At 40.2% G+C, this 12,374-nt stretch overlaps 1 protein-coding gene and 1 non-coding gene across 2 annotated transcripts in view; both read left to right on the top strand.

The window, feature by feature from the left end:
- Positions 1 to 12,374, top strand: part of ppfia2 (PTPRF interacting protein alpha 2) — a 647,479-nt gene that overhangs the window by 242,067 nt on the left and 393,038 nt on the right. The window lies entirely within an intron of this gene.
- LOC121293453 lies at positions 10,669 to 10,780 on the top strand. Its single transcript, XR_005946532.1, has one exon. It is a non-coding gene; the product is annotated as a U5 spliceosomal RNA (small nuclear RNA).

Below are 12,374 nucleotides of genomic sequence, written 5' to 3'. Positions count from 1 at the left end.
TCTAGAAGGCTGTAAAGTGCCTAAGCGGAAGATGAGGCACTGTTGTTCCAGCTTGTGTTGGGCTTCACAGGAACATTGTAGCAGGCTGAGGACATAAGTGTAAGTATGAGAGCAAGATGGTGAATTGAAAAACGGCAAGTGACAGGAAGGTCGGGGTCATGGTTACGAACTGAGCAACGGTATTCGACAAAGCAGTCATCCAGTCTGTATTTAGTCTCCCCAGTGTAGAGGAGACTGCATTGTGAGCAGCGAATACAGTAGACTAAATTGAAAGAAGTGCAAGTAAATTGCATCTTCACCTGGAAGAAGCGTTTGGAGCCTTGGACAGTGAGGTGGGAAGAGGTAAAGGGGCAGATGTTACACCTGTGATTGCATGGGAAGGTGCCATGGGAAGGGGATGAGGTGTTGGGAGTGATAGAGGAATGGACCAAGGTGGCTTGGAGGGAACGGTCCCTTCAGAATGCTGACAGGGGAGATGAGGGGAAGATGTGTTTGGTGGTGGTATCATGCTGGAATTGGCAGAAATGGCGGAGGATGATCCTTTGAATACGGAGGTTGGTGGGGTGGAAAGTGAGGACAAGGAGAACCTTGTCATGGTTCTGGGAGAGGGTGGAGGGATGAGGACAGAAGTGCAGGAAATGAGTTGAACATAGTTGAGGGCTCTGTCAATCGCATTGGTGGGGGAGAATCCTTGGTTGAGGCTAAAGGAAGATGTCAGAAGTGAAGTTGTGGAAGATAGCATCATCAGAACAGAGGCGACAGAAATAGAGCCACTTGAAGAATGGAATGGAGCCTTTACAGGAAGCTGGATTTTTTAAAAAATCATCATGGGACGTGGCGTGTTGCTGGTTAGGCCAGCATTTATTGCCCATCCCTAATTGCCCTTGAGAAGGTGGTGGTGAACTGCCTGCTTGAACCCCTGCAGTCCATGTGACGTAGGTACACCCACAGTGCTTTTAGAGAGTTTGACCCAGGATTTTGACCCAGGATGTGAGGAGGTGTAGTCAAGGTAGCTTTAGAAGTTGGTGGGCTTGTAATAAATATTGGTAGACAGTCTATCACCAGAAAAGGAGACTGAGAAGTCAAGAAAGAGAAGGGAAGTGTCTGAGATGGACCATGTGAAGGTGAGAGTGGTGGAAATTGGAAGCAAAATTAATGAATTTTTTGAATTACTTGCATTTCTTTCAATTTAGTCTACTGCACTCACTGCTCACATTGCGGTCTCCTCTACATTGGGGAGACTCATTGACCGCTTTGCAGAACACCTTCACTCAGTCCACAAGCATGTCCCTGACCTTTCTGTCACTTGCTGCTTCAATTCACTGTCATGTTCTCATGCTCACATTTCTGTCCTCGGCCTGCTACGAATTTCCTGGGAAGCCCATAGCAAGCTGGAGGAACAGCACCTCATCTTCCAATTAGGCACTTTACAGCCTTCTGGACTCAACATTGAGTTCAACAACTTCAGAACATGAACTCTGGCCTTTATTTTGAATTTATTTTCCACCAAAGTGTCAGTCTGTATCTCGTTCTCATATTTTTGCTTTCAGACAGTGCTGACCTATATTCTGTTAGTAACACCTATCCTGGACCAAAGCTTTCATCTTTATACTATCATCACCACTCCCTTTATCTTGTGTTCCATGACATCTTCGTCATTTAATCTCTACTGCCCTCCTACCTATCCCTGACCTTCTATTTAGCTCCACCTGCCATTCTCCCTTTTTCAACAGCATAAAATCCATCAAGTTTCCATCTCTCTCCAGTTCCAAAGAGGGTCATATTGTACTTAAAACGTTAACTCTGCTTCTCTCTCCACAGGTGCTGCCAGATCTACTGACTATTTCCTGCATTTTCTGTTTTTATTTCAAATTTCCAGCATCCACAGTGTTTTGCTTTTATTTTAGTATCTGATTGAATGATTGGATAGGCTCGAATTATTGAAATGTCTACTCTTGTTCCTATGTTATTCTGTTCTTAAACAGAGTTGCTTTTGTTTGAGTTGGTGATATATTATAGTTTTTCTTGGCAGTGAGCATTTCACATCTTGCAAAATGTTTTTTTAAATCTGCATTTCTACATCTCAATGTCTTCAGTTTTCAGAAGAAAAATTTCTGGTAGTTCTGGCAATTATTGCTGTATTCAAAGTTACAATGAACAAGTTGGGAATCTCCTGTAAAGTTGAGAACTTCTCTGGAGAGCTGATTCAGTGCTCCTCCATTCTGCTGCTGTGAGGCAGAACAATCTCCAAAGCATGGGCACCAGTTTCCACTGATGCTGGGAACAGAGTTCTGGCTGTCAGAGATCAGTAGGAGAATGGCCCTTAATGAATGTGAGATCTTTAAGTCTCTGAAAGAGGTAGTCAACTGATTATTATGTAAATCCTCCAAGATGTTGCCTTGGACATTTTTCAATTTGATTAACATGTACTTCTCCAGATGGTCCCCAGAGGTCTTCAAACCTCTGTTTGGTGCCCCCACACTGAGTTGGTTAATTAACTGGATATTTCATGAAGGCTTCCAGATGCCCTTGTAGTTGCCAGCTTCTCCAAGCTTTCTTGAAATGAGTTGAACCCCACCCCATTGCAACCCCCTGCAACTTTGCACGGTGGCATCCAGCAGTATAATAGCAATGTTCACCAACTACTGATATGACTATACAAAACTTACCAATGTGTTTTATGCTCTGTGCCCATCTCTATATTATTGTTATGACCCAACTTTTATGACACAATATTTGATAAAGGCTGTTATTTAAAATCCCAGAGGGAAACTTTAAACAACTGTTGTAACTTATGTTTTCAATTGGTATGTTTGAGATGCAACTCTCAATTCAGAAATTAACCCACCAAACTTCTAGAGGTTTTATAGCAAACTAAATGAAACATTTATTAGATTACAACAAGGTGTTAAACACATACACGTCTACAAATTACTACTATCATAACTTTTTAACAAATTCTCAAATTAATCTCCACTAAGGCAACAATAACCAATAGACTTAAGCAGACATCAGGCGATGCATTTTTCACCTTATGAATTCAAAATTAGGTTCCTTTCAATTTGTTCCTTCGCAGACACAATGGTAGGTTCCTTAAAGCAACAACAATATGCTCTGCAATCATCTCTGATATAATTTATGCCTCTGTTCAACTACATCAAAATATTAGTCAGAAGAGGCATGATCAAACTTAATATAGTAGTGCTCTCATCAGACCACACCTTAAATGCTCTATCTGGTTCTGATGTCCAAGAACCAAGAGAAACATTGAAATATTAGAAGCATTGCAATATGATCCACAATGCTAAACTCCAGCATCAGCAATATAAGTAATGAGGGAAGACTGGAAAAAACTTGCACTCTCCATCCAAGAAAGAAGACATCTGAGAAGTAATATTATGGAGCCATAGAAGATTGTAAAAGGTTTTTAAAAAATGTTAGCCCAGATTATTACTTCCAAATGAACCATAAATGTAGAACTCGGGTTGAGGATGCAAATTCAAACTAGTAAAAAGTAACCTTAGGACTTTGTCAAGAACAAGGACTTACTGATTTTCGAGTGGATGTTGGGAATTATAAGTCCTGACATACCCCGGGAGTTCCCACACATGCACAATGCTGTGTTGAGATCTTCGGGCTGGGGACAAGTGCCCAGTGTGCATGCATGGGAAAAAACAGTGCAAAAACCCGATCACAGGACCCAGGAGTTGGGCACCATAACAAGAGGAGTCCTGGGACAGGGCACAGGGGGAGGGGACAGGGAGCTGTCTCAGTTTGAGAGGGCGAGAGGACTGGGGAAGGAGCCACTGGGAGGAGACCACTGGTAAGAATCACAGGAGGGAAAAACTACTGAAGAGAGGAGCAAAAAAAGAGGCTCTGAGCAGTAGAAGTACTGCAGATGACAGGCTACAAGTAGTGAGGGCTCAGAAGTTCTGATGGGCTGGAAAGGCAGCAGAAGGTTGGTGACTCCATGCTGTGGGCCACGGGTCAAAGGTAGCCCTTTGGACCAGTGATGTCCTGCTCAGCCTGTGAATTGTTGCTGGAATGCAGACTCGCCAATCCAGTAGAATGGTCTCGGGAGATGAGATTGAGACCCAGGGACATAAACAGTTGTTGAGACAGTCCAAGTCGGAGCGGCTTTGGGAGAATTCAGAGACTTGGGTCCAGATTTTCACCACAATGGATGCTCCATTTTCATGGGAACAGGAGTGGAGTTGGGTCAGAATTCGCTCATGCGCAGTTTACTGAGGCAGCCGGCCATTTAAATCACCAGCTGCCTCGACTGAAGTGAGATTTTGATAGGCCAGGAGTGTGAAACCAGAAATGTGCAGATTAGAACAATTAAGAGGAGATGTGGACTTGGTTGGATTTGTTTGGATAGCCAGGGTACTACTTTAGATACGATCACGGGACACCTTTGGAAGAGGCTTGACACCCTTTGGGATAGGTAACACACCCTTTGGGATTGTTAAAGGTGAACATGGTTATGCACTTTTTACGCACAAACTCATTGGAACTGTCAAGCTGTCAAAGAACTATCCCCCTGTCAAAGTTGTTAAGGAACTGTTAAGGAGCTTTCAAAGGATACTATGTGAGTTGGCATGGAGGCGTAAGGGCAAAGTGTAATGGGTGAGCTATGGGTTAGTATGAGTTGGGACTAAGTTGTTATAGGGGCTTTAAAGGCCATAGGGATGTGGGGGGCATAGGGGGTATGAGGAATATGAGGTTGAGTAAAGGGGCATGGGTTGACATAATGGGCATGAGGGACCATGGGGGCTGGGTAGGTGACATGAGGTGGCACAAATCAGTATGGATGCAACATAGGGAGTGTGAGAGGGCTGGAGGGATGTTTTTTGTTGTATTATTTTCTTTACTTCAACACAGTGCTGGAGAACAGAGTCAGGCCTTTCACCCAGCATATCTCCACACCTGGCAGCCTCCGCACTCATTCCGGGGGCAGCAGTCTTGACTTCCAATCCAGCCTGCCCATCTGGAATGGAAATCTGACCTGTCAGAATTCTCCTGTCTCTGTGCACCGGACCTGGGAGCAAAAATTTGGGCCTTGACCTTTGAAAGTGAAAAGTTTGGAATCCCTTGTGAGGGAGACAGAATTTTAAAGAGATTCTGTAACTCACAGTGGATATGATGTCTGGGTGGGTGGCTGAGAAATCCATGGGATCTTTCTTGGTCACATCTGCCATTTATTGTGCAGTGTAGTGTATTCAACCACAGTTTGCAAATTAATTCACATATACCTCATGTATTTTTGAATATTAGAGTATCAGATAGATATTGTAAATTTGTTTACTTTTATGACTTTGCTTAGTAAAGTTCATTTTGTTTGTTTTGTGGAATCTTGTAGTTTTATTCTCTTAATAGGTACCTGGGATCTCAAACTTTGTCTGCTTTAAACAAAGAGTTACTGGTCCCTAACTGGATTATATCAAAATCATGGGGGCCTGGTCCAGGACTTGTATCAACATATTCTTTTTTACACAATGTGTGATTCACATACATAATCAACTTTCAGATGTATGGGAGGCAAAAGCCCTGGAATAGTTTAAGAAACAATAGGATGCTATAGTGGGGGTGGAATGTTAGAATCTCTGTGGATAGATAAGCTGCATTTGGCTGTATTACTTGCCTCATTTATAATTATGTTGTCATATTTTGATGACACAGGTGAAGAGGACTATGGTAAAACTATGGGTAGAAATCTGTGGGGTTTCTCAATCTCCTGGGGTTTCTCAATCTCCTCCTGTAACTATGGCAGAAGATTCAATTAATCTCTACACAAATGCTTTTAAAGTCTGTTTATGCCATTTGTCAAGCTCTTCCATTGAAGTCCAGGCAAATGAATTGGGCAAACAGCATGTAAAAATTACTGGTATATGACTTTGTGCACTTAAACTTCCAAAAAGCATTTGATGAAGTCAACATGAAATGTCACTATTAAACCATACCACGCATGATTGTTTTTTAATGTACCCCGACTGCAAAAATGAGGTTAATACTAATTGCATTACTGGAGATTTTTATGGCAATCTTTTGTACCCAATGGTCCATTTGACAGCTCCCAGGACAGGTATGATGTATGTTTCACGCAGAGTAAATGTCACAAAAAATGCATCAACATTATGTTTTAGAGATCAACCCTTTTGCATCATTGTCATATGACAAAATCCTTTTTGTAAACTGAAGAGAGATTGCCTGCTGGATCAGTAAAACTTGCAAGAAGATGGGCATAAAAACAGTTGCAATTCACAGCAATGTGAATTCCAATGTTAGATGCAGGATCTTCTGAAATTAGGAGGAGTAGCTGATTTTGTGCCACGGAAAGGAAGATGGATCATGCATGTTCATCAGTTTGAAAAATGTGAAGAAAACTATATAAAATGAAAATAATTAAGAGTAGTTTGTGTTGTCTGAACTATCTGATCTCTGAGTGTAGTTCTTAATTTATCATTGCATTCTAAGAGCTTACATTTTCTTAAACGTGTAATGGAAGGTTTTGTGGTTTAAAACTTCAATAAATCCTCCTTTGCTTGAAAAAAAAATCTGTGTAGTTTGCTTTGGTAAAACTACTAATCTGATGCTAATAACTGCTATATTCTGGGCAACTTTGAGATTTGTATTCATATCAGTTAGAAACTGGGTTGTGATTGCATACACTTGATTTTACTTCACAACATTACAGCTAGCAGATTGAAGAAATTTTAATTTTGCAAATGTGATATTTATTCATACCAGTTTCAAAGGTGAAATAATGGTGTTTTGAACCACTGTGCCACCTATTTCTTCTCTCAGCAACCTCTTCCTCAGCAATGTTACTTTGATGTGATATAACAACATCTTTGGTTTGTGCATTCCACATTGTCACTGACATTACCATTTATACCTTCCTGCTATGAGAAGGTTTTTTTCATATGTATACCGATATTTGAGTGAATAAAAAAGTTGTTTTTATACTTGGCCATAAAAAATATTCTGGCTGACTTAGGTTTTGTGCAATGTTTTATTATAAGCCTGACAGAATCACTTACTACAAGGATAACAGGACATCATTAAGACCATAAAGGTTTTAACATGGTGTCACAGCAGGAGTTAACAAATCAGTTGCAAGCTATTTATAACAGCCTTTAATTAATGCGTCTTGTTCTCAGCATTTGCTATCAGAGTTGCAGAATACCAAATGCTATGCCAGTGGAGCTCCTCACAGACATTTATTATATAAGTGTTGGCATATGCTTCTCATTTGGTCTTCGATGAGGCAAAGAACATTTTGTTTATTTCAGACCTTCAAAAGAAGTTCCTTGCAAGTCTGACCAACAACTTTTATTTTTACTTTTAATGGCTCCACAAGTGTCACCCATGGCACAATTGATATCACCCTTGCATCTGAGCCATAAGGTTTCAGGTTTAAGTCCTATTCCAGAACTTCAGCACAATAATCAAGGCTGATATTCCAGTGCAGTGCTGAGGGACTACTGCGGGAGTACATTAAACCGAGGCCCCATCTGCCTGCTTGGGTGGATGTAAAAGTTCCCATGGCATTATTTTGAAGAAGAGCAGGGGAGATATACTCAGAGTCCTGGCCAATATTTATCTCTCAATTAACATGGAGTGCTGCTTTCAAGACAGAAAGCAGAGAGTGGGTGTTACTCAGAAGGCAGAAAGTGGTGTTCCAGAAGGATCAGTCAGTGCTCAGACCACTGCTGTTCACAATTTACATTAACACTTTGGATTTTGGAATCAAAAACACAATTTTGAAATTTATAAATGATGCCAAATTGGGGCAAATTGTTAATTCTGAGGATTGCAACAAATTACAAGAGAACATGGATAAACTTGCAGAATGGGCAAATAATTGGCAAATGAAATTCACACTTTTGTAGGAAGACTAGGTAAGTCACTTATTACTTGAAAGCTGCAAGACTAGGTGGGAATAGAGGGCTACGATGATAGATTTAGAGAGGAAAGATGGCAGGAGGCTCGAGTGAAGCATAAACACTGACATGGACTCACTGGGCTGAATGGCCTGTTTCTGCGTCATACGTCCCATGTAACATCACAAAAACAGATTATCTGGTCATTATCACATGGCTATTTGTAGGAGTTTGCTGGTCACAAGTTGGCTGCCTCATTTTCTACATTACTACAATGACTGCGATTCAAAAGTACTTTGTAAAGTGCTTTGACACATCTCATGGTTGTGAAAAGCGTATATAAATGCAAATCTTTTTTTCTATCTTTAACAGTTCTTCATTTATTGATAGTCTAAGCAACATTATTACCTTCTGACCTCAAACGCTGCTTTCATTTCTCCATTGTTAAAGCGACTTGAACAAGCTTGGGTTCCTTTTTGGTTCCAACCCTTTTTCCTCTTAAACTTCCTTAACTCATTATAAAGCCTAAATCTGTTTAATGATTGAATACGATTTTCATCTGAGAAGGGTCTTCTAACCTTTTCATCTATGAAGTGATCTCTTTCTCAAATTTAGCTGCATTGCAACCATTATTGCATCTTTCTATTTTATAAATACTATTATGTCCAATGCTTTTCTAATTGTTCCTATTTTTCTTCTAGACTCTATTCTAGAATGCAACCCATATTCCTTTCCTCCTCAAACCAAAGCTTATTGCTATGTTTACTTATACAACTTGAATTCCTTTTCATACTGGACCTCAAATTTTAGACTTCAGTCTTTCCTTCCTCCTACAAATTTCAAGTTTTCAATATCCAAATTTGGCAATACTTCAACATCAGTTCTGGATATACCTGATCTCTTTTGCTATGTATCATCTCAATGGGCTTTGGCAGCTTCACTTTGCTTTTTCAATAAATTGAATTCTGCAAGATATTTCATTATATTCTAGACCTCCACAATGTTATAAAGGTTAAACTTTCAAAGTTTCCTGATCTTTTGCAATTTTCTTCTCCTTTTTAGAGATGCTGGGGTCACTCTTGACTTTGTGTGATAGTACAAAACTTATTTCTGTGGCTTCAATATCCTGCCACCCCACCCAAAGACTTGTAGCCATTCATCCAGTACCCCCATAGTGAACTAAGGGACTTGTTTGGGTCTTTCATGAAGTAATGGATGGTATGCAATGTTTCAAAGCAGATGTTGCCTCATAACAGGGCAATGGACTGTCACACTATTCCAGACATCTGCTATGCATCATAGGAAAGGCAACACTGAACTTATCTGAAGCTTTGTTTCATAACAGAACTCCTGAGATCATCAATCATTGCAAGGGATAATTTTGACTTTGGGTGATGATTGGGTTTTGAAATACAATCATTACTACATGTCCTATCTGGCCTTCTGTTGTCATGTGACCTCTGTGATGAGGGAACCCTTGCAGACAGCCATTTTACGTTCAGTTCAAGAGATACATTATGCTGAGAGACATTCCAGGCCAAACGAACAGAACAATTGCAGACAAAGGGCAGAATGCAAGTACTGCAGCGTACATCATACAAAGAATGAGAAGGATTGTCCAGCATGGGGAAAGCAGTATTTTAACTACAAGAAGCCAAACCATTGTGCACACAAGTGTTTGGCTAGAAACAAGCAAAAACAAGCCTATACAGATGGCCACTGGAGAGATATCAGCAGAAGAGTCTGATGAAGCAGTATACACCATACAAAAAGCTGGTTCCCTCAAGTCAATAGGTGATAAATAGTTTGTGACTGTTAGAATGCTGATTGCAGAACGAGAGCATCAAGTGAATGAAGTGTCAGATAGACATTAGTGTGTCATGCAACATCATGACCTTCACAGACCTGTGCGAAGTGGCTTAACATGGCAATCCAAAAGTGCAGCCCTCAATAGTAAGGTTTGCATGAAAATATAATAATTTTCATAATATTATTGTGATTTATTGTAAAAGTGGGTTAATAGTAAGGTTTGGATTAGTTTCTCTGTGTGTTTGGTTGTGTGTGTGTGTGGGGGGGGGGTGGTGGTTAATTGAATTGGAGACAGCCAGGCTGGAGGTTTTGAGTTATCAAAAGGGAAGCTAAATATGTAAACATGGCTGAAGTTTTAGATTGTGAGGCGTAAGGAAAATTTGCATCTTTAGATAAACCAGATCGTTTGAATTTCAAAGAGATGGTAAGATGTTACACTTAGCCTGAAGAAGCTAAGTCAAACAGTGTGTTTATTTTTCTCAAATGTTGCTGATAAAATTAGTATGATGAAAAGATTTATATTATGAGAAAAGTGAAGTTGCAAAAATATATGGGAACAATGGAATTTGCATTAAGAGAGAAACATGTATAAAGGAGATGAGGTTAAGTGTAAGGGAGAAGGCATTCTAAGATCTAACACAAGTGTGAAAAGCCTCCAACCTCTGTGCATCAAGTTGCTGCCTACAGGAACAGAAGCTGAGAAAACTCATTTTGAATGGAACTGACCAGGATATTGTTTGCTTTCCCTGGGCCTGTTTAAATCTATTTGATTTTACTGTTGCCTCAACAGAGGTGCAACTGGGGGCCAGATTAATTAGGGGTTTTAGGAGTTATTAAAGTAGTAATTTGTAGACCTATGTATGTGCTTAAAATATTTTCTTTTGTTAATAAATGTTTAATTTAGTTTTCTAAAACTTCAAGTTGTGGCAGTTTTATTACTTCTGAATTGAGGGCACACAACTGGAAATAAAATGCAAATTGCAAAACTCTTAAGATCATATAAATCTTTCGCCTTTTACTAAAGATTTCCATGGAGAGAAGCACTGAGTTTAAATTAATTTTTTGTGGTCCTGCTTTAGTGGGGTTGAGGAAAAACAACAGTTGTGGCAGATGTTTCAAGTTTCCCTCTGGGATTTGAGCATCTCAGCATTTACCATCTGCTGTGCCATAACAAAGGTTGAGCCAAATGATGGCATGATACTTGCACCAAGAGGACAAATTCATTTGAGAGCCCAATGCCATGGCAAGAATGAAGATCTGGAGTTCCAGATCATAGGCGTTACACAACAGTCACTCATCTCAGCTGGACCAAGTCTAAAGCTTGGACTTCTAACCCTAAATGTGCCAACAGAGATTTATAATGTGTCGTAGCACCCAAAATTATTGACTGCTGAACAGATTCTAGAGGAGTACAAAGATGTGTTTACAGGAGTTGGATATCTACCTAGAGAATATCATCTCAATGTAGATGAGAGTGTAAGATCAATTCAGCATCTGCTGAGAAGAGTTCCAGCTGTCCTCAAGTCAAGCCTAAAAGACAAAATTGAAGAGCTGGAAAAGAAGGACATAATCAAGAAAGTAACACCTCCTACAAACTGGATTAGCAGCATGGTAGCAGTGAAACAGCCTGGAAAGTTGAGAGTATGCTTTGACCCAAACGTTCCAAATAAAACTCTGAAGAGATCTCACTATTTGCGACACCACCAATCTTAGCGTCATCTGCAAACTTACTGATCATACCTCCTATATTCATATCTAAATCATTAATGTATGCTACAAACAGCAAGGGTCCCAGCACTGATCCCTGCAGTGCACCACTCATCACAGGCTTCCAAAAGCAAAAACAACCTTCAACCATAATCCTCTGCAAATTTCCCTGGATCCCATGGGCTCTTACCTTTTTGACCATTCTGCTATGTGAGACAAAAACCTTACTGAAGTCCATGTAGATTACATCGACTGCACTACCCTTATCGACACAACTCGTCACCTCCTCAAGAAATTCAATCAGCAACAACAGCAGGAACAACAGTAACTGTTACCATGGCAACAAATGTCATGGGAACGACACTCCGGAGAGGTAGCATCACCTAGACGAACAGCCAATGACAACGCAAATGCCTACTATTAAGAGACCTGCACAATTTAACGACTGTATGCAGTGCGTTTGCAGCAACTGATGAGAATAACGAACAGTTTGTTAATGCATTAGAACAGTTGTGGTTTAGTGGGTAACTTGGGTAACTCACAGTTACACATGATAGTGCATGCAAATTTGTCCTTTGTTCATTATGAAAAAGGGTTTTTTGGGGTTTTGAAATGCAATCATTACTACCTGTCATGTTTGTCTTGTAGTCATGTGACTCTACCATGAGGGACCCCTTAGGGCAACCATCTTACATCCAGTTCAATAAAGACACTACACTAGAAAAATTGTAGTCTTTGAGCTCATAACAGGCCATAGGCTAAAACGGACAGTATAGGATCAGCTACGCATTAAACCATTCTTCCAGTATTCATTTCCATTAACTTCTACTTCGTCCTTGACTCCCTCTCCGCATTCTAAGTGCATGCCATCATGGTTGACACTTTAAGTTCTGCCATTACTTTCAGTATTACTTCCTTATGGGACAAGTATATTTGTTATTCCTTCATTCTCCGTTGGACGATTCTTTTATT

This window comes from Carcharodon carcharias, chromosome 21 (assembly GCF_017639515.1).
Source record: "Carcharodon carcharias isolate sCarCar2 chromosome 21, sCarCar2.pri, whole genome shotgun sequence".
Lineage (NCBI taxonomy): Eukaryota > Metazoa > Chordata > Chondrichthyes > Lamniformes > Lamnidae > Carcharodon > Carcharodon carcharias.
The sequence above is the reverse complement of the archived record's forward strand: the minus strand, read 5'-3'. Positions and strand labels throughout refer to the sequence as shown.